The sequence below is a fragment of the Dermacentor andersoni genome, chromosome 9, assembly GCF_023375885.2.
Source record: "Dermacentor andersoni chromosome 9, qqDerAnde1_hic_scaffold, whole genome shotgun sequence".
Classification (NCBI taxonomy): Eukaryota; Metazoa; Arthropoda; class Arachnida; order Ixodida; family Ixodidae; genus Dermacentor; species Dermacentor andersoni.
Window position 1 is genome coordinate 118,922,741 of NC_092822.1, and position 21,819 is coordinate 118,944,559.

General features: G+C 54.3%; 1 long non-coding RNA gene across 1 annotated transcript in view; it reads left to right on the forward strand.

Moving 5' to 3' along the window:
* Positions 1–2,112: 2,112 nt before the first annotated feature.
* The window catches only part of LOC140213258 (uncharacterized), a 69,258-nt gene continuing 49,551 nt past the window's right edge, over positions 2,113–21,819 (forward strand). The window contains exon 1 of the long non-coding RNA XR_011890213.1: positions 2,113–2,753. This is a non-coding gene — a long non-coding RNA (uncharacterized lncRNA). The remainder of the gene's footprint in view (positions 2,754–21,819) is intronic.

Genomic DNA, 21,819 nt, shown 5'->3' on the forward strand with positions numbered 1-21,819 from the left:
TTCAGCAAAAAATTACCATTTGAAATTAAATTGTCTCGATTACAAACAAGACTGCCTGCTACGTGCTGCCTGGCTGTGTAGGTTGGCGGTAATGTATGTTTTCGTGGCTTGTGTCAGCAAAACTTACTTTTTTTTCACCTCGTGAAAACGCAGGCTACACTAACGCATATCGGAATCGTTGGCGACACTTGAATGTTTCCGTATCGTGTCGTTGAAGAACAAAGCATAGCTTAGTGTGACTTCAAGAGCGTATCTAAAGTCTAAGCTAAGCGCTTATGTTAAAGGGAAAATTGTCCTACAGCGACAGTCATTGGTAGACTATAAGTAAATTGACATTGTGCCAAGTTCGTATAACTTAAAGAAAATTGCACGAACAAAAACAAAAGAAGCGTAAACACGTGGCTTCTTTCGTTCTTGTTCGTGTGGCATCAGTGTTACTTAACACCGCTGTCACACGGCCACTTTCAATCGTGGTCGAGCCCGCTCAGGAAAAGAATTCTCGACCGCGATTGGCTACCTCTCGCAGCTGGTGCAAAGAAGCCAATCGCGATCGAGAAATTCGATCCCAATCGGCCTTGCTCGCAGGGAAAAGTATACCGTGTGACACCCCATTAAGATGTAACTACAGTAGTTGACGTGGAAATGTTTCCATGAGCTAAAAAGAGGCGAAGCAGATTCGGGATTCCGCAGGCGCCTTCGCTCCAATGGTTTCCTGTGGGTTACGCACGTCTGCGAAATTGAGTGCTTTAGGCATATGCTCGTATACGTGCACGTGTGTACGTATGTGCTGTTATATATGCGTTGTATGTACTGTACGCCTGCGTGCGTCGTGTCCTTAATATAAATGCCTGATGTGGAACACATCACGAAGGCTGAGGTCAAAGCCAGCTTTCAGAGCCCGAAACGAAGAAGCACCGTTCACTTTCTTTTCTTTCCAAGCAATGCTCCTTTCAGCTTACACAGTTACCGAACGTCGTGACTTCGTTGAGATTGTACATTTCCCTACTTTATGCGTCTATGTATACCGTGCCTGTTACTTTGCCGGGTTAACTATGGCCAATATCAAACAGAGCATGCATTATGTCTCGTCGTTCTTTTTTTTTTTTTGAGAAAAGAATGATGAGTCACTGCTTGCTAAGACGAAGGACAACGACGCTGGCTGGTAAAAAAAAAGCTGCTGCTTGATTATCTCGTTTCAGCTTCCAAAGGTGACAACGACCAGTAAGTAACATGCGATAACAAGAACTTACATAAAATGGGAAACGATAAACTAAAAAAAAAACGAAATGTAGCGCAAGCAATAGCACGCATCCAAGAAGACGCAGACAGACATACAATGGCGCCGCGTGTGTGTATTAGTGTCTAGTGTCTGTGTGCTTGCGCTACTGGAGTGCGTCACGATGTACTACGAGCAGGTCCACATTGCGATTCTTTTATGCTTTTCAAAGGAATTTTCGCTTGCGCCTCTGCACTGGAGGCTATGCACGCAGCCCTAAAGAAGCTGAGCTGGTAATTTAGAACAGTAGAGCAAAACCAAGGCACAGTCGGAGAAGGCGAGGCGTGCCGAGGCGCTGACTTTCACGAAATCCTATGCCTTCTCTCGGCCTTCGTATTTTGTGCGATTTCGGGTGCTATGGTCTAGAACGGATGGCACAGAACCGCTTGGAGCATCGCGAGTAACTGCGAGGGAATGTAAAATATTCGAGAACAAGGGAAGAAAACGCCCGAGTTTGCATCAAACACATCGACCAGAATATTTATGTTTATCGGTTCGGGGTTCCTTTATTCATTAAATTTTAGAAAGATTCTCGTCAAGTGACCCAGCGGTGACGCGCGACGCTGTTGAAATTGAGCCCGATCGACACGGTGACGTAGTGAGGGGTAAGATGGGCCTCTCATATTTTGTTGTTGTTTTGCACATAAGATCAATCAATCAATCAATCAATCAATCAATCAATCAATCAATCAATCAATCAATCAATCAATCAATCAATCAATCAATCGTGCGTCGCGATGAAGCTTGTGCTTAGTGCTAAAAAAAGTTTCACGACATAATTTCAGCTTCGCCATTTTCACAGGTGTATGGAAGGAATGCGGAAAGAGCGATGGAACGAAGAGTGCTAGGCATAACTTTAAGAGGCAGAAAGAGAGCGGTTTGGATCAGAGAACAAACGGGTATAGACGATATTCTAATAGACATTAAGAGAAAAGGCGCTGGGCAGGTAGTGTAATGCGCAGATTAGATAACCGCTGGACCATTGGGGTGACAGAATGGGTACTAAGAGAAGGGAAGTGCAGTAGAGGACGGCAGAAGAATAAATGGTGCGACGAAATTAGGAAATTTGCGGATGCTAGTTGGAATCGGTTGGCGCAGGACAGGGGTAATTGGGGATCGCAGGGAGAGGCCTTCGTCCTGCAGTGGACATAAATAGGCTGCTGCTGATGATGATAATGCAAAATGAGCGTATGTTTTTTTTTTTTTTTCCAAAGGAACTATGAGCTAAGCCTCTTTGATTTTGGCTCTTCAGCCAAATGCCTCTCTGCGCGCTTGAATGTATACGTTTTCATGATCCATAAGTTCGACCCTATTAATTCACTAATTATTTCGTCCGCTCTTTCCTTCAATGGTCCCTGCTCGATCGCTTCTTTCGACAGCTCTGAAGCGCGGATGTTCAAGCTGGTCTTCGCAATCGCGCTGACCCTCATGGTCCTCGGAGTGCTTGTAGTGGCCGGCCTCTTCCTGGTGCACGGAGGTACGTGAAGCATTCCTGCCTCCAAGCAGGGGTCGGAAACGTTTTGCGAGCCGTGGAGCGGACCAGTCGGCCACCCTCAAACAGGGGTTGAAAAGGACATTTACACAGTGACTGCGCATAAGAAACCGAGTACTTCTTAGAATAGAAAGTAGAGCTAGAATAGAAAGCAGAGCCAGCCTGTAGTGGAAGTGGAATGGAGCCAGCGCAAACACGGACGCGAGAAAAAAATGAGGACAGAACACAAACGGAAACTAGAATGTCCATGCATTGGCGGGAAGCCTTAGAACCCTTATACTAAATGGGCTACCTTGAGCGTATTTAGAGGAAGGTTGTGAGGTTATGTACTTAACAGATTTGCAGCATTAGACTATGTCCCTAAATTAATGGAACCTAATGACACGCAACTATTAGAAGTACGAAGGCAAACGTTTACGCAAAAATTTTTCTCCCAACTTTACAATAAAGAACTAACTTTGAATTCCTCAATGTATTTAGAACCTTTATCAGCCACCCGACACCACCAATGAAACGCACTCACGCCATATTTCTCACGCACTGACCTGTTTCTTTTTTTTTTCTTCGAAGGATCACACATATGACTGGAATTTCTTCATATTTATTCATTCTTCATTCTTCATATTTCTCACGCACTGACCTGTTTTTTTTTTCCAAGGATCACACATATGACTGGAATTTCTTCAGTAAATCAGATGGTCAGCCTGCGAGGTAACGTTAATGTGCCTACATTGTGGACGTTCGTTTTGTTGTTTATTCCTGTTTTATTTTTCTTTGTAGGGCCCACCCTGCGTGGACCTTGAGTCCGTGGCATGGAAGAAATCATCATCATCATCATCATCAGCCTGATTACGCCCACTGCAGGGCAAAGGCCTCTCCCATACTTCTCCAACTACCCCGGTCATGTACTAATTGTGGCCATGTTGACCCTCCAAACTTCCTAATCTCATCTGCCCACCTAACTTTCTGTCGCCCCCTGCTACGCTTCCCTTCCCTCGGAATCCAGTCCGTAACCCTTAATGACCATCGGTTATCTTCCCTCCTCATTACATGTCCTGCCCATGCCCATTTCTTTTTCTTGATTTCAACTAAGATGTCATTAACGCGCGTTTGTTCCCTCACCCAATCTGCTCTTTTCTTATCCCTTAACGTTACACCTATCATTTTTCTTTCCATAGCTCGTTGCGTCGTCCTCAATTTAAGTAGAACCCTTTTCGTAAGCCTCCAGGTTTCTGCCCCGTACGTGAGTACTGGTAAGACACAGCTGTTATACACTTTTCTCTTGAGGGATAATGGCAACCTGCTGTTCATGATCTGCGAATGCCTGCCAAACGCACCCCAGCCCATTCTTATTCTTCTGATTATTTCACTCTCATGATCTGGATCAGCAGTCACTACCTGTCCTAAGTAGATGTATTCTCTTACCACTTCCAGTGCCTCGCTACCTATCGTAAACTGCTGTTCCCTTCCGAGACTGTTAAACATTACTTTAGTTTTCTGCAGATTCATTTTTAGTCCCACCCTTCTGCTCTGCCTCTCCAGATCAGTGAGCATGCATTGCAGTTGGTCCCCTGAGTTACTAAGCAAGGCAATATCATCAGCGAAGCGCAAGTTACTAAGGTATTCTCCATTTACTCTTATCCCCAATTCTTCCCAATCCAGGTCTCTGAATACCTCCTGTAAACACGCTGTGAATAGCATTGGAGAGATCGTATCTCCCTGCCTGACGCCTTTCTTTATTGGGATTTTGTTGCTTTCTTTATGGAGGAGTACAGTGGCTGTGGAGCCGCTATAGATATCTTTCAGTATTTTTACATACGGCTCGTCTACACCCTGATTCCGCAATGCCTCCATGACTGCTGAGGTTTCGACTGAATCAAACGCTTTCTCGTAATCAATGAAAGCTATATATAATGGTTGGTTATATTCCGCACATTTCTCTATCACCTGATTGATAGTGTGAATATGATCTATTGTTGAGTAGCCTTTACGGAATCCTGCCTGGTCCTTTGGTTGACGGAAGTCTAAGGTGTTCCGGATTCTATTTGCAATTACCTTAGTAAATACTTTGTAGGCAACGGACAGTAAGCTGATCGGTCTATAATTTTTCAAGTCTTTGGCGTCGCCTTTCTTATGGATTAGGATTATGTTAGCGTTCTTCCAAGATTCCGGTACGCTCGAGGTCTTGAGGCATTGCGTATAGAGGCTGGCCAGTTTTTCTAGAACAATCTGCCCACCATCCTTCAGCAAATCTGCTGTTACCTGATCCTCCCCAGCTGCCTTCCCCCTTTGCATAGCTCCCAAGGCTTTCTTTACTTCTTCCGGCGTTACTTCTGGGATATCGAATTCCTCTAGATTATTCTCTCTTCCATTATCATCGTGGGTGCCACTCGTACTGTATAAATCTCTATAGAACTCCTCAGCCACTTGAACTATCTCATCCATATTAATAATGATATTGCCGGCTTTGTCTCTTAGCGCATACATCTGATTCTTGCCAATTCCTAGTTTCTTCTTCACTGCTTTTAGGCTTCCTCCGTTCCTGAGAGCTTGTTCAATTCTATCCATGTTATGCTTCCTTATGTCAGCTGTCTTACGCTTGTTGATTAACTTCGAAAGTTCTGCCAGTTCTATTCTAGCTGTAGGGTTAGAGGCTTTCATACATTGGCGTTTCTTGATCAGATCTTTCGTCTCCTGCGATAGCTTACTGGTATCCTGTCTAACGGAGTTACCACCGACTTCTATTGCACACTCCTTAATGATGCCCACAAGATTGTCGTTCATTGCTTCAACACTAAGATCCTCTTCGTGGCTTAAAGCCGAATACCTGTTCTGTAGCTTGATCTGGAATTCCTCTATTTTCCCTCTTAGCGCTAACTCATTGATCGGCTTCTTATGTACCAGTTTCCTCCGTTCCCTCCTCAGGTCTAGGCTAATTCGAGTTCTTACCATCCTGTGGTCACTGCAGCGCACCTTACCGAGCACGTCCACATCTTGTATGATGCCAGGGTTAGCGCAGAGTATGAAATCTATTTCATTTCTAGTCTCGCCGTTCGGGCTCCTCCATGTCCACTTTCGGTTATTCCGCTTGCGGAAGAAGGTATTCATTATCCTCATATTATTCTGTTCTGCAAACTCTACTAATACCTCCCCCCTGCTATTCCTAGTGCCTATGCCATATTCCCCCACTGCCTTGTCTCCAGCATGCTTCTTGCCTACCTTGGCATTGAAATCGCCCATCAGTATAGTGTATTTTGTTTTCACTCTACCCATCGCCGATTCCACGTCTTCGTAGAAGCTTTCGACTTCCTGGTCATCATGACTGGATGTAGGGGCGTAGACCTGTACAACCTTCATTTTGTACCTCTTATTAAGTTTCACAACAAGACATGCCACCCTCTCGTTAATGCTATAGAATTCCTGTATGTTACCAGCTATATTCTTATTAATCAGGAATCCGACTCCTAGTTCTCGTCTCTCCGCTAAGCCCCGGTAGCACAGGACGTGCCCGCTCCTTAACACTGTATATGCTTCTTTTGGCCTCCTAACTTCGCTGAGCCCTATTATATCCCATTTACTGCCCTCTAATTCTTCCAATAGCACTGCTAGACTCGCCTCACTAGATAATGTTCTTGCGTTAAACGTTGCCAGGTTCATATTCCAATGGCGGCCTGTCCGGAATAAAGAAAATTAAAAAGAAAAACGGAAAGGTCGCACAATGACGGAAAATAAGACAAAAGCTTATCTGCGCATGCTGAAGATAAACAGTGCCAACGTGTCGATCGGGGACGTGTGCGAGCACTGGCGAAAGATCAGGCGCGGCTCCTTTGTGTCCGATAACTGAAGGCTGACTAACGTGCGTACTACCCCTATCGATAATATGCCAGGCCTCGGCCTCGTCCACAAAGCGAATTTCTTCGCTATTATGTTTCGACACAACTGCACTGTCTGCAAAATTTTGAGTACAGTGGTTATCGCGACAGTGCAACTAATGGTAGCCTGTGTTCCACCGGTCAACCAACATTCACGCTCCTGTAGTCTCTCATTAATGAAATAACCTTCGACATAGAAGCTATCGCAAAAAAGCAACAAGCAAAAAAAAAAAAAGAAAGGAAAGGAAGTGTATAAACTACGTCTATTCAAAATTCTGCGAACCACATTTCCCTTACGGGACCCTTATCAGTTCTTTTATGTATTTCTGAACCGGTATTTCTTTTTTTGCTCGAGGACGGCATATTTTCCCACACGTTTTACCAGGTGTAAACATAACGAGGACCCCGTATCGACTCCCGGCTTTCCTAGGCTTATGTGGCAGAGTCAATGTAAGGAATGACCACGATTCTCTACCACGTGCCAACTGGAAAAGAATTTATTTTAGGAGTGTACCTTTAGGAGCCTTCTTAAGCAATCAGAAAGACGAGAAAAACCTGCACCTAATGAACGCGTGTCCTTCACACGAAGCTCATGCGCACCTTGCGCGCGCATGATTTAGCGAGGGCGGATTTAAGGCACGACGTGGCCATTTCGTTCTCTTGCAACTTTAAGATGTGAAGGAAACGTACAGCAGATGTTTTCATGATTTAGGAAGGTATTGCCAACATTAACGATCGTCGGGAAAAGTCAAGGTCATGTCTAATAGTTCGATGCTGCTTTCCAGAGTCAAACCATCAGTAAGCCTCACCTCCCAGTTTTTACTTTGAATTCACCAGTAGCAGAATAAATTACGCTAGACAGTTTTAGCAGAACGCTTTCTGCTCCCCACTCCGCTCGCGCGCATTTACTCCGCCCCAGCTGCTGAGCGAAAAAAAAAGAGAATATGTTTTAGCTGAGCTGGATGAGCGTTCACGCTCTCGGCGGGCGTGCAGTCGCTTACTGTGCCACCTGGTGGGAGAAGATGAAACAACAGCAAAAATTACATAGCATATTCAAGTTGATCAGTGCCTCGCAGGGCTATTTCTTTATAGCGGCAATTTTTTAGATTGATGACGTATTTGTTCTTTTGTTTTTACACGGCTGGGGGCATTGTCACACGAAGGCTGCAAGGCTGCGCCCAGTCACAGGCGCCTGACGTGGCGCTTACGTACTCGCCAACAAATGGTGGCATTCAATAACCTGGCGCCGAGCTTTTTCACCCTCCCCTCGTTTCGTCAGATTGTAACGGTTGGGGTCGGGCATGAAATAGATGATAGCTGGCCCATGCAGTCGTCCAACTTATCCATGCTGAGGACGTTGTTGAAGGGAGAGACTTGTTCTTGTCGAGAATGAGGAATGTGGGATTTATTTACGGTATGTACATGAGGACGTTACAGTTCATCAGTCTAGCATGACTGAAAGAGGAATGCACACTCAGTAGCCGCGCCACGGCTGCTTATAAACACTCTGTCCTCCCTAGATTCCTAGGTGATAGAAAAACGGCCGTTCAACATGCTACCAATTCGGAGCGCTCAAAGTCATCGTAGCCGACCCGGCTTTGAGGGGGAGAGTTGACACACTCACTTCCGCACAGGTTTCACTGACCACACCAAGGTGAGAGGGTTTTTGCAGACACGGGTCTTGCCCCGAGCAGGCGCCTCTTCATCCCAGTGTTGATTCCGCAGACAATAGCCGCTGCGTCTGTCGATGACTTCTAAGCCCCGTGAGACGGCCGCAAGACATGTTCTCCCAGGAGTGCCAACGCTTCAAGCAAGCCGTGACGGTGACGGTGAATCTACTAACAATACTTGGTCCGCCGGCTGCGTCTAGCCATCCCGGCGGCGCTTGCTTGGGAACGCGGCGTATTGTTTTCCCAGAGCGAGTCATCGCAGCGGGCCGGGCGCGTTCCAAGGTCTGGTTCTCAGAATATCGCCATTCCTGCAGCTTCGGCTGGCTGGGAAAATTTTGTAGGTCGGTACACTTGCAGGCCGTTCGTAACAAGGCACGGCCGACCCTCGGCAATAGCGGCGGCCGTTTCCTGTTTTCGTTCGCCTCGCTCGCCGCGGCTGCGCGCTCCGTTCGATGGCTGAGTGCAGCGGGGCGCGTAACGAAACACTGTGAGGACACGGTCACCGAAGGACCTGTTTAACTCACTGTCAACGTTTGCCCAAATATATACCGTGGTAGAAAGAGTCAACCTTTCAATCAATGCAGATCCCAGACTTGTGCAGCACCCCCTCCTCTCATCCGGCTAGCGTCGACATTAAAACACATGGACGATATTTCCAGGAGAGCCATCGTAGACCCATCGCATTTGTCAGGAAGATTGATTCCTGATTTTGTTTATTAATATAACTTTTATACAGACTTCAACAACCCGTCATGTCGCAAAGAGAGTATCCATTCTAAAGGCCGAGCAATTGCCAGGATTCTCTTTTCTCAAATACTGAAACAGGGCAATTGAACTAGATGCGCGGAGTAGATCTGTAAAGCCTCCTGGAGCTAAACAGTTTTGCAGCTAACCAGTAACAAAATATGCTGCCACGTGCATTTCACAGAAAACCCTGGTGGTAACAGCGCAAAACGTAGACAGGACACGAGACGAGAAGACGACACCACGAGCGTTGCAGAACTGTTTAGCAGCACTTGTGGTGTAGTCTTCTTGTCTCGTGTCCAGTATACGTTTTGCGCTGTTAACACCAGGATGGCAAACCAACAAGCCCAAGCTGCTATTTTACAGAAAACCCGCCTTGGTAGCTTAGTGGCTATGCTGCTGGGCTGTTAAGCATGAGGTCGCGCGATCGAATTCGGGCCACGGTGGCCGGATTTCGATGGGGACGAAATATCGAAAACGCCCGTGTACTTAGATTTAGGTGCACGTTAAAGAACCCCAGCTGGTCTAAATTTCCGGACCCCCCACTACGGTGTGCCTCAGATTCGGATAGTGGTTTTGCGCGTGAAACTCCATAATTTATTTTACAGCGAAGTTGTATACGTCTACCTTGAAAGGAAAGTTTCGTGTCGTAAGCAAAAAGCTCCCCGATCGTGCGCCGATACCGAAGCTAGTGCAATGCCGGCAACCCGCGGCGGAGGTGAAGCAGGTGTTAAGCACTCCCCGATCATGGGCCGATCCCAGAGTTAGTGCAATGGCGGCCGACCCGCGGCAGAGGTGAAGCAGGGGTTAAAAGCTCCCCGATTATGGGCCGATCCCGAAGATGGTGCAATGGCGGTGAAACCGCGGTAGAGGTGAAACAGGTGTTAAGCACTCTCCGATAGTGGGCTGATCCCGAAGACAGTGCAATGCCGGCCGACACGCGGCAGAGGTGAAGCAGGTGTTAAGCACTCCCCGATCGTGGGCCGATCCCGAAGCTAGTGCAATGCCGGCAACCCGCGGCGGAGGTGAAGCAGGGGTTAAACACTCCCCGATTATGGGCCGATCCCGAAGATGGTGCAATGGCGGTGGACCCGCGGCAGAGGTGAAGCAGGTGTAAAGCACTCCGCGATAGTGGGCTGATCCCGAAGTTAGTGCAATGCCGGCCGACCCGCGGCAAAGGTGAAGCAGGTGTTAAGCACTCCCCGATCATGGGCCGATCCCGAAGTTAGTGCAATGGCGGCCGAGCCGCGGCCGAGGTGAAGCAGGTGTTAAGCACTCCCCGATCGTGTGGTTATCCCGAAGCGAGTACAATGGCGGTGGACCCGCGGCAGAGGTGAAGCAGGTGTTAAGCACTCCCCGACCGTGGGCCGATCCCGAAGTTAGTGCAATGCAGGCGGACTTGCAGCGGAGGTGAAGCAGGTATTAAGCAGTCCCCGATTGTGGGCTGATCCCAAAGATAGTGCAATGCCGGCCGACCCGCGGCGGAGGTGAAGCAAGTGTTAAGCACTCCCCGATCATGGACCGAAACCGAAGATAGTGCAATGCAGGCGGACCCGCGGCGGAGGTGAAGCAGGTGTTAAGCACTCCCCGATCATGGGCCGATCCCGAAGATAGTGCAATGGCGGGGGACCCGTGGCGGAGGTGAAGCAGGTGTTAAGCACTCCCAGATCGTGGGCCTATACCGAAGTTAGTGCAATGCCGGCCGGCCCGCGGCGGAGGTGAAGCAAGTGTTAAGCACCCCCCATCATGGGCTGATCCTGAAGATGGTTCAGTGGCGGTGCACCGGCGGCAGAGGTGAAGCAGGTGTTAAGCATTCCCCGATAGTGGGCTGATCCCGAAGTTGGTGCAATGCCGGCCGACACGCGGCAGAGGTGAAGCAGGTGTTAAGCACTCCCCGATCATGGGCCGATACCGAAGTTAGTGCAATGGCGGCCAACCCGCGGCCGAGGTGAAGCAGGTGTTAAGCACTCCCCGATCATGGGCCGATCCCGAAGTTAGTGCAATGGCGGCCGACCCGCGGCCGAGGTGAAGCAGGTGTTAAGCACTCCCCGATCGTGTGCTTATCCCGAAGATAGTGCAATGCCGGCCGAGCCGCGGCAGAGGTGAAGCAGGTATTAAGCACTCCCCGATCATGGGCCGATCCCGAAGCTAGTACAATGGCGGTGGACCTGCGGCAGAGGTGAAGCAGGTGTTAAGCACTCCCCGACCGTGGGCCGATCACGAAGTTAGTGCAATGCCGGCCGACCCGCGGCCGAGGTGAAGCAAGTGTTAAGCACTCCCCGATCATGGGCTGATCCCGAAGGTAGAGCAATGCCTGCCGACCCGCTACGGAGCTAAAGCAGGTGTTAAGCACTCTCCGATCGTGGACCGATCCCGAAGCTAGTGCAATGCCGGCAACCCGCGGCGGACATGAAGCAGGGGTTAAACATTCCCCGATTATGGGCCGATCCAGAAGATTGTTCAGTGGCGGTGGACCCGCGGCAGAGGTGAAGCAGGTGTTAAGCATTCCCCGATAGCGGGCTGATCCCGAAGTTGGTGCAATGCCGGCCGACACGCGGCAGAGGTGAAGCAGGTGTTAAGCACTCCCCGATCATGGGCCGATCCCGAAGTTAGTGCAATGGCGGCCAACCCGCGGCCGAGGTGAAGCAGGTGTTAAGCACTTCCCGATCATGGGCCGATCTCAGAGTTAGTGCAATGGCGGCCGACCCGCGGCAGAGGTGAAGCAGGTGTTAAGCACTCCCCGATAGTGGGCTGATCCCGAAGTTAGTGCAATGCCGGCCGCCCCGCGGCAAAGGTGAAGCAGGTGTTAAGCACTCCCCGATAGTGGGCTGATCCCGAAGTTAGTGCAATGCCGGCCGACCCGCGGCAAAGGTGAAGCAGGTGTTAAGCACTCCCCGATCATGGGCCGATACCGAAGTTAGTGCAATGGCGGCCGACCCGCGGCCGAAGTGAAGCAGGTGTTAAGCAATCCCCGATCGTGTGCTTATCCCGAAGATAGTGCAATGCCGGCCGACCCGCGGCAGAGGTGAAGCAGGTATTAAGCACTCCCCGATCATGGGCCGATCCCGAAGCTTGTGCAATGGCGGTGGACCCGCGGCAGAGGTGAAACAGGTGTTAAGCGCTCCCCGACCGTGGGCCGATCCCGAAGTTAGTGCAATGCAGGCGGACTTGCGGCGGAGGTGAAGCAGGTACTAAGCAGTCCCCGATAGTGGGCTGATGCCGAAGATAGTGCAATGCCGGCCGACCCGCGGCGGAGGTGAAGCAAGTGTTAAGCACTCCCCGATCATGGGCCGAAACCGAAGATAGTGCAATGAAGGCGCACCCGCGGCCGAGGTGAAGCAGGTGTTAAGCACTCCCCGATGGTGTGCTGATCCCGAAGATAGTGCAATGCCGGCCGACACGCGGCAGAGGTGAAGCAGGTGTTAAGCACTCCCCGATCGTGGGCCGATCCCGAAGTTAGTGCAATGCCGGCAACCCGCGGCGGAGGTGAAGCAGGGGTTAAACACCCCATATTATGGGCCGATCCCGAAGATGGTGCAGTGGCGGTGGACCCGTGGCAGAGGTGAAGCAGGTGTTAAGCACTCCCCGATAGTGGGCTGATGCCGAAGATAGTGCAATGCCGGCCGACCCGCGGCAAAGGTGAAGCAGGTGTTAAGCACTCCCCGATCATGGGCCGATCCCGAAGATAGTGCAATGCAGGCGGACCCGCGGCGGAGGTGAAGCAGGTGTTAAGCCCTCGCCGATCATGGGCCGATCCCGAAGATAGTGCAATGGCGGGGGACCCGTGGCGGAGGTGAAGCAGGTGTTAAGCACTCCCAGATCGTGGGCCTATACCGAAGTTAGTGCAATGCCGGCCGGCCCGCGGCGGAGGTGAAGCAAGTGTTAAGCACCCCCCATCATGGGCTGATCCTGAAGATGGTTCAGTGGCGGTGGACCCGCGGCAGAGGTGAAGCAGGTGTTAAGCATTCCCCGATAGTGGGCTGATCCCGAAGTTGGTGCAATGCCGGCCGACACGCGGCAGAGGTGAAGCAGGTGTTAAGCACTCCCGGATCATGGGCCGATCCCGAAGTTAGTGCAATGGCGGGCGATCCGCGGCCGAGGTGAAGCAGGTGTTAAGCACTCCCCGATCGTGTGCTTATCCCGAAGATAGTGCAATGCCGGCCGACCCGCGGCAGAGGTGAAGCAGGTATTAAGCACTCCCCGATCATGGGCCGATCCCGAAGCTAGTACAATGGCGGTGGACCCGTGGCAGAGGTGAAGCAGGTGTTAAGCACTCCCCGACCGTGGGCCGATCACGAAGTTAGTGCAATGCCGGCCGACCCGCGGCCGAGGTGAAGCAAGTGTTAAGCACTCCCCGATCATGGGCTGATCCCGAAGGTAGAGCAATGCCTGCCGACTCGCTACGGAGCTAAAGCAGGTGTTAAGCACTCTCCGATCGTGGACCGATCCCGAAGATAGTGCAGTGCCGGCCGACCCGCGGCGGAGGTGAAGCTGGTGTTAAACACTCCCCGATCGTGGGCCGATCCCGAAACTAGTGCAATGCCGGCAACCCGCGGCGGAGGTGAAGCAGGGGTTAAACACTCCCCGATTATGGGCCGATCCAGAAGGTTCAGTGGCGGTGGACCCACGGCAGAGGTGAAGCAGGTGTTAAGCATTCCCCGATTGTGGGCTGATACCGAAGTTGGTGCAATGCCGGCCGACACGCGGCAGAGGTGAAGCAGGTGTTAAGCACTCCCCGATCATGGGCCGATCCCGAAGTTAGTGCAATGGCGGCCGACCCGCGGCCGAGGTGAAGCAGGTGTTAAGCACTCCCCGATCGTGTGCTTATCCCGAAGATAGTGGAATGCCGGCCGAGCCGCGGCAGAGGTGAAGCAGGTATTAAGCACTCCCCGATCATGGGCCGATCCCGAAGCTAGTACAATGGCGGTGGACCCGCGGCAGAGGTGAAGCAGGTGTAAAGCACTCCCCGACCGTGGGCCGATCACGAAGTTAGTGCAATGCCGGCTGACCCGCGGCCGAGGTGAAGCAAGTGTTAAGCACTCCCCGATCATGGGCTGATCCCGAAGGTAGAGCAATGCCTGCCGACTCGCTACGGAGCTAAAGCAGGTGTTAAGCACTCTCCGATCGTGGACCGATCCCGAAGATAGTGCAGTGCCGGCCGACCCGCGGCGGAGGTGAAGCTGGTGTTAAACACTCCCCGATCGTGGGCCGATCCCGAAACTAGTGCAATGCCGGCAACCCGCGGCGGAGGTGAAGCAGGGGTTAAACACTCCCCGATTATGGGCCGATCCAGAAGATGGCTCAGTGGCGGTGGACCCGCGGAAGAGGTGAAGCAGGTGTTAAGCATTCCCCGATAGTGGGCTGATCCCGAAGTTGGTGCAATGCCGGCCGACACGCGGCAGAGGTGAAGCAGGTATTAAGCACTCCCCGATCATGGGCCGATCCCGAAGCTAGTGCAATGGCGGTGGACCCGCGGCAGAGGTGAAACAGGTGTTAAGCGCTCCCCGACCGTGGGCCGATCCCGAAGTTAGTGCAATGCCGGCCGACACGCGGCAGAGGTGAAGCAGGTGTTAAGCACTCCCCGATCGTGGGCCGATCCCGAAGCTTGTGCAATGGCGGTGGACCCGCGGCAGAGGTGAAACAGGTGTTAAGCGCTCCCCGACCGTGGGCCGATCCCGAAGTTAGTGCAATGCAGGCGGACTTGCGGCGGAGGTGAAGCAGGTACTAAGCAGTCCCCGATAGTGGGCTGATGCCGAAGATAGTGCAATGCCGGCCGACCCGCGGCGGAGGTGAAGCAAGTGTTAAGCACTCCCCGATCATGGGCCGAAACCGAAGATAGTGCAATGAAGGCGCACCCGCGGCCGAGGTGAAGCAGGTGTTAAGCACTCCCCGATGGTGTGCTGATCCCGAAGATAGTGCAATGCCGGCCGACACGCGGCAGAGGTGAAGCAGGTGTTAAGCACTCCCCGATCGTGGGCCGATCCCGAAGTTAGTGCAATGCCGGCAACCCGCGGCGGAGGTGAAGCAGGGGTTAAACACCCCATATTATGGGCCGATCCCGAAGATGGTGCAGTGGCGGTGGACCCGTGGCAGAGGTGAAGCAGGTGTTAAGCACTCCCCGATAGTGGGCTGATGCCGAAGATAGTGCAATGCCGGCCGACCTGCGGCAAAGGTGAAGCAGGTGTTAAGCACTCCCCGATCATGGGCCGATCCCGAAGATAGTGCAATGCAGGCGGACCCGCGGCGGAGGTGAAGCAGGTGTTAAGCCCTCGCCGATCATGGGCCGATCCCGAAGATAGTGCAATGGCGGGGGACCCGTGGCGGAGGTGAAGCAGGTGTTAAGCACTCCCAGATCGTGGGCCTATACCGAAGTTAGTGCAATGCCGGCCGGCCCGCGGCGGAGGTGAAGCAAGTGTTAAGCACCCCCCATCATGGGCTGATCCTGAAGATGGTTCAGTGGCGGTGGACCCGCGGCAGAGGTGAAGCAGGTGTTAAGCATTCCCCGATAGTGGGCTGATCCCGAAGTTGGTGCAATGCCGGCCGACACGCGGCAGAGGTGAAGCAGGTGTTAAGCACTCCCGGATCATGGGCCGATCCCGAAGTTAGTGCAATGGCGGGCGATCCGCGGCCGAGGTGAAGCAGGTGTTAAGCACTCCCCGATCGTGTGCTTATCCCGAAGATAGTGGAATGCCGGCCGAGCCGCGGCAGAGGTGAAGCAGGTATTTAGCACTCCCCGATCATGGGCCGATCCCGAAGCTAGTACAATGGCGGTGGACCCGCGGCAGAGGTGAAGCAGGTGTAAAGCACTCCCCGACCGTGGGCCGATCACGAAGTTAGTGCAATGCCGGCTGACCCGCGGCCGAGGTGAAGCAAGTGTTAAGCACTCCCCGATCATGGGCTGATCCCGAAGGTAGAGCAATGCCTGCCGACTCGCTACGGAGCTAAAGCAGGTGTTAAGCACTCTCCGATCGTGGACCGATCCCGAAGATAGTGCAGTGCCGGCCGACCCGCGGCGGAGGTGAAGCTGGTGTTAAACACTCCCCGATCGTGGGCCGATCCCGAAACTAGTGCAATGCCGGCAACCCGCGGCGGAGGTGAAGCAGGGGTTAAACACTCCCCGATTATGGGCCGATCCAGAAGATGGCTCAGTGGCGGTGGACCCGCGGAAGAGGTGAAGCAGGTGTTAAGCATTCCCCGATAGTGGGCTGATCCCGAAGTTGGTGCAATGCCGGCCGACACGCGGCAGAGGTGAAGCAGGTATTAAGCACTCCCCGATCATGGGCCGATCCCGAAGCTAGTGCAATGGCGGTGGACCCGCGGCAGAGGTGAAACAGGTGTTAAGCGCTCCCCGACCGTGGGCCGATCCCGAAGTTAGTGCAATGCCGGCCGACACGCGGCAGAGGTGAAGCAGGTGTTAAGCACTCCCCGATCGTGGGCCGATCCCGAAGCTTGTGCAATGGCGGTGGACCCGCGGCAGAGGTGAAACAGGTGTTAAGCGCTCCCCGACCGTGGGCCGATCCCGAAGTTAGTGCAATGCAGGCGGACTTGCGGCGGAGGTGAAGCAGGTACTAAGCAGTCCCCGATAGTGGGCTGATGCCGAAGATAGTGCAATGCCGGCCGACCCGCGGCGGAGGTGAAGCAAGTGTTAAGCACTCCCCGATCATGGGCCGAAACCGAAGATAGTGCAATGAAGGCGCACCCGCGGCCGAGGTGAAGCAGGTGTTAAGCACTCCCCGATGGTGTGCTGATCCCGAAGTTAGTGCAATGCCGGCAACCCGCGGCGGAGGTGAAGCAGGGGTTAAACACCCCATATTATGGGCCGATCCCGAAGATGGTGCAGTGGCGGTGGACCCGTGGCAGAGGTGAAGCAGGTGTTAAGCACTCCACGATAGTGGGCTGATGCCGAAGATAGTGCAATGCCGGCCGACCTGCGGCAAAGGTGAAGCAGGTGTTAAGCACTCCCCGATCATGGGCCGATCCCGAAGATAGTGCAATGCAGGCGGACCCGCGGCGGAGGTGAAGCAGGTGTTAAGCCCTCGCCGATCATGGGCCGATCCCGAAGATAGTGCAATGGCGGGGGACCCGTGGCGGAGGTGAAGCAGGTGTTAAGCACTCCCAGATCGTGGGCCTATACCGAAGTTAGTGCAATGCCGGCCGGCCCGCGGCGGAGGTGAAGCAAGTGTTAAGCACCCCCCATCATGGGCTGATCCTGAAGATGGTTCAGTGGCGGTGGACCCGCGGCAGAGGTGAAGCAGGTGTTAAGCATTCCCCGATAGTGGGCTGATCCCGAAGTTGGTGCAATGCCGGCCGACACGCGGCAGAGGTGAAGCAGGTGTTAAGCACTCCCCGATCATGGGCCGATCCCGAAGTTAGTGCAATGGCGGCCGACCCGCGGCCGAGGTGAAGCAGGTGTTAAGCACTCCCCGATCGTGTGCTTATCCCGAAGATAGTGGAATGCCGGCCGAGCCGCGGCAGAGGTGAAGCAGGTATTAAGCACTCCCCGATCATGGGCCGATCCCGAAGCTAGTACAATGGCGGTGGACCCGCGGCAGAGGTGAAGCAGGTGTAAAGCACTCCCCGACCGTGGGCCGATCACGAAGTTAGTGCAATGCCGGCTGACCCGCGGCCGAGGTGAAGCAAGTGTTAAGCACTCCCCGATCATGGGCTGATCCCGAAGGTAGAGCAATGCCTGCCGACTCGCTACGGAGCTAAAGCAGGTGTTAAGCACTCTCCGATCGTGGACCGATCCCGAAGATAGTGCAGTGCCGGCCGACCCGCGGCGGAGGTGAAGCTGGTGTTAAACACTCCCCGATCGTGGGCCGATCCCGAAACTAGTGCAATGCCGGCAACCCGCGGCGGAGGTGAAGCAGGGGTTAAACACTCCCCGATTATGGGCCGATCCAGAAGATGGCTCAGTGGCGGTGGACCCGCGGAAGAGGTGAAGCAGGTGTTAAGCATTCCCCGATAGTGGGCTGATCCCGAAGTTGGTGCAATGCCGGCCGACACGCGGCAGAGGTGAAGCAGGTATTAAGCACTCCCCGATCATGGGCCGATCCCGAAGCTAGTGCAATGGCGGTGGACCCGCGGCAGAGGTGAAACAGGTGTTAAGCGCTCCCCGACCGTGGGCCGATCCCGAAGTTAGTGCAATGCCGGCCGACACGCGGCAGAGGTGAAGCAGGTGTTAAGCACTCCCCGATCGTGGGCCGATCCCGAAGCTTGTGCAATGGCGGTGGACCCGCGGCAGAGGTGAAACAGGTGTTAAGCGCTCCCCGACCGTGGGCCGATCCCGAAGTTAGTGCAATGCAGGCGGACTTGCGGCGGAGGTGAAGCAGGTACTAAGCAGTCCCCGATAGTGGGCTGATGCCGAAGATAGTGCAATGCCGGCCGACCCGCGGCGGAGGTGAAGCAAGTGTTAAGCACTCCCCGATCATGGGCCGAAACCGAAGATAGTGCAATGAAGGCGCACCCGCGGCCGAGGTGAAGCAGGTGTTAAGCACTCCCCGATGGTGTGCTGATCCCGAAGATAGTGCAATGCCGGCCGACACGCGGCAGAGGTGAAGCAGGTGTTAAGCACTCCCCGATCGTGGGCCGATCCCGAAGTTAGTGCAATGCCGGCAACCCGCGGCGGAGGTGAAGCAGGGGTTAAACACCCCATATTATGGGCCGATCCCGAAGATGGTGCAGTGGCGGTGGACCCGTGGCAGAGGTGAAGCAGGTGTTAAGCACTCCCCGATAGTGGGCTGATGCCGAAGATAGTGCAATGCCGGCCGACCTGCGGCAAAGGTGAAGCAGGTGTTAAGCACTCCCCGATCATGGGCCGATCCCGAAGATAGTGCAATGCAGGCGGACCCGCGGCGGAGGTGAAGCAGGTGTTAAGCCCTCGCCGATCATGGGCCGATCCCGAAGATAGTGCAATGGCGGGGGACCCGTGGCGGAGGTGAAGCAGGTGTTAAGCACTCCCAGATCGTGGGCCTATACCGAAGTTAGTGCAATGCCGGCCGGCCCGCGGCGGAGGTGAAGCAAGTGTTAAGCACCCCCCATCATGGGCTGATCCTGAAGATGGTTCAGTGGCGGTGGACCCGCGGCAGAGGTGAAGCAGGTGTTAAGCATTCCCCGATAGTGGGCTGATCCCGAAGTTGGTGCAATGCCGGCCGACACGCGGCAGAGGTGAAGCAGGTGTTAAGCACTCCCGGATCATGGGCCGATCCCGAAGTTAGTGCAATGGCGGGCGATCCGCGGCCGAGGTGAAGCAGGTGTTAAGCACTCCCCGATCGTGTGCTTATCCCGAAGATAGTGCAATGCCGGCCGACCCGCGGCAGAGGTGAAGCAGGTATTAAGCACTCCCCGATCATGGGCCGATCCCGAAGCTAGTACAATGGCGGTGGACCCGTGGCAGAGGTGAAGCAGGTGTTAAGCACTCCCCGACCGTGGGCCGATCACGAAGTTAGTGCAATGCCGGCCGACCCGCGGCCGAGGTGAAGCAAGTGTTAAGCACTCCCCGATCATGGGCTGATCCCGAAGGTAGAGCAATGCCTGCCGACTCGCTACGGAGCTAAAGCAGGTGTTAAGCACTCTCCGATCGTGGACCGATCCCGAAGATAGTGCAGTGCCGGCCGACCCGCGGCGGAGGTGAAGCTGGTGTTAAACACTCCCCGATCGTGGGCCGATCCCGAAACTAGTGCAATGCCGGCAACCCGCGGCGGAGGTGAAGCAGGGGTTAAACACTCCCCGATTATGGGCCGATCCAGAAGGTTCAGTGGCGGTGGACCCACGGCAGAGGTGAAGCAGGTGTTAAGCATTCCCCGATTGTGGGCTGATACCGAAGTTGGTGCAATGCCGGCCGACACGCGGCAGAGGTGAAGCAGGTGTTAAGCACTCCCCGATCATGGGCCGATCCCGAAGTTAGTGCAATGGCGGCCGACCCGCGGCCGAGGTGAAGCAGGTGTTAAGCACTCCCCGATCGTGTGCTTATCCCGAAGATAGTGGAATGCCGGCCGAGCCGCGGCAGAGGTGAAGCAGGTATTAAGCACTCCCCGATCATGGGCCGATCCCGAAGCTAGTACAATGGCGGTGGACCCGCGGCAGAGGTGAAGCAGGTGTAAAGCACTCCCCGACCGTGGGCCGATCACGAAGTTAGTGCAATGCCGGCTGACCCGCGGCCGAGGTGAAGCAAGTGTTAAGCACTCCCCGATCATGGGCTGATCCCGAAGGTAGAGCAATGCCTGCCGACTCGCTACGGAGCTAAAGCAGGTGTTAAGCACTCTCCGATCGTGGACCGATCCCGAAGATAGTGCAGTGCCGGCCGACCCGCGGCGGAGGTGAAGCTGGTGTTAAACACTCCCCGATCGTGGGCCGATCCCGAAACTAGTGCAATGCCGGCAACCCGCGGCGGAGGTGAAGCAGGGGTTAAACACTCCCCGATTATGGGCCGATCCAGAAGATGGCTCAGTGGCGGTGGACCCGCGGAAGAGGTGAAGCAGGTGTTAAGCATTCCCCGATAGTGGGCTGATCCCGAAGTTGGTGCAATGCCGGCCGACACGCGGCAGAGGTGAAGCAGGTATTAAGCACTCCCCGATCATGGGCCGATCCCGAAGCTAGTGCAATGGCGGTGGACCCGCGGCAGAGGTGAAACAGGTGTTAAGCGCTCCCCGACCGTGGGCCGATCCCGAAGTTAGTGCAATGCCGGCCGACACGCGGCAGAGGTGAAGCAGGTGTTAAGCACTCCCCGATCGTGGGCCGATCCCGAAGTTAGTGCAATGCCGGCAACCCGCGGCGGAGGTGAAGCAGGGGTCAAACACCCCCCATTATGGGCCGATCCCGAAGATGGTGCAGTGGCGGTGGACCCGCGGCAGAGGTGAAGCAGGTGTTAAGCACTCCCCGATAGTGGGCTGATGCCGAAGAGAGTGCAATGCCGGCCGACCCGCGGCAAAGGTGAAGCAGGTGTTAAGCACTCCCCGATCATGGGCCGATCCGGAAGATAGTGCAATGCCGGCCGACCCGCGGCAAACGTGAAGCAGGTATTAAGCAGTCCCCGATCGTGGGCCGATCCCGAAGTTAGTGCAATGCCGGCAACCCGCGGCGGAGGTGAAGCAGGGGTCAAACACCCCCCATTATGGGCCGATCCCGAAGATGGTGCAGTGGCGGTGGACCCGCGGCAGAGGTGAAGCAGGTGTTAAGCACTCCCCGATCATGGGCCGATCCCGAAGCTAGTACAATGGCGGTGGACCCGCGGCAGAGGTGAAGCAGGTGTTAAGCACTCCCCGACCGTGGGCCGATCCCGAAGTTAGTGCAATGCAGGCGGACTTGCGGCGGAGGTGAAGCAGGTATTAAGCAGTCCCCGATTGTGGGCTGATCCCGAAGATAGTGCAATGCCGGCCGACCCGCGGCGGAGGTGAAGCAAGTGTTAAGCACTCCCCGATCATGGGCCGAAACCGAAGATAGTGCAATGCAGGTGGACCCGCGGCGGAGGTGAAGCAGGTGTTAAGCACTCCCCGATCATGGGCCGATCCCGAAGATAGTGCAATGGCGGGGGACCCGTGGCGGAGGTGAAGCAGGTGTTAAGCACTCCCAGATCGTGGGCCTATACCGAAGTTAGTGCAATGGCGGCCGGCCCGCGGCGGAGGTGAAGCAAGTGTTAAGCACCCCCCATCATGGGCTGATCCTGAAGATGGTTCAGTGGCGGTGGACCCGCGGCAGAGTTGAAGCAGGTGTTAAGCATTCCCCGATAGTGGGCTGATCCCGAAGTTGGTGCAATGCCGGCCGACA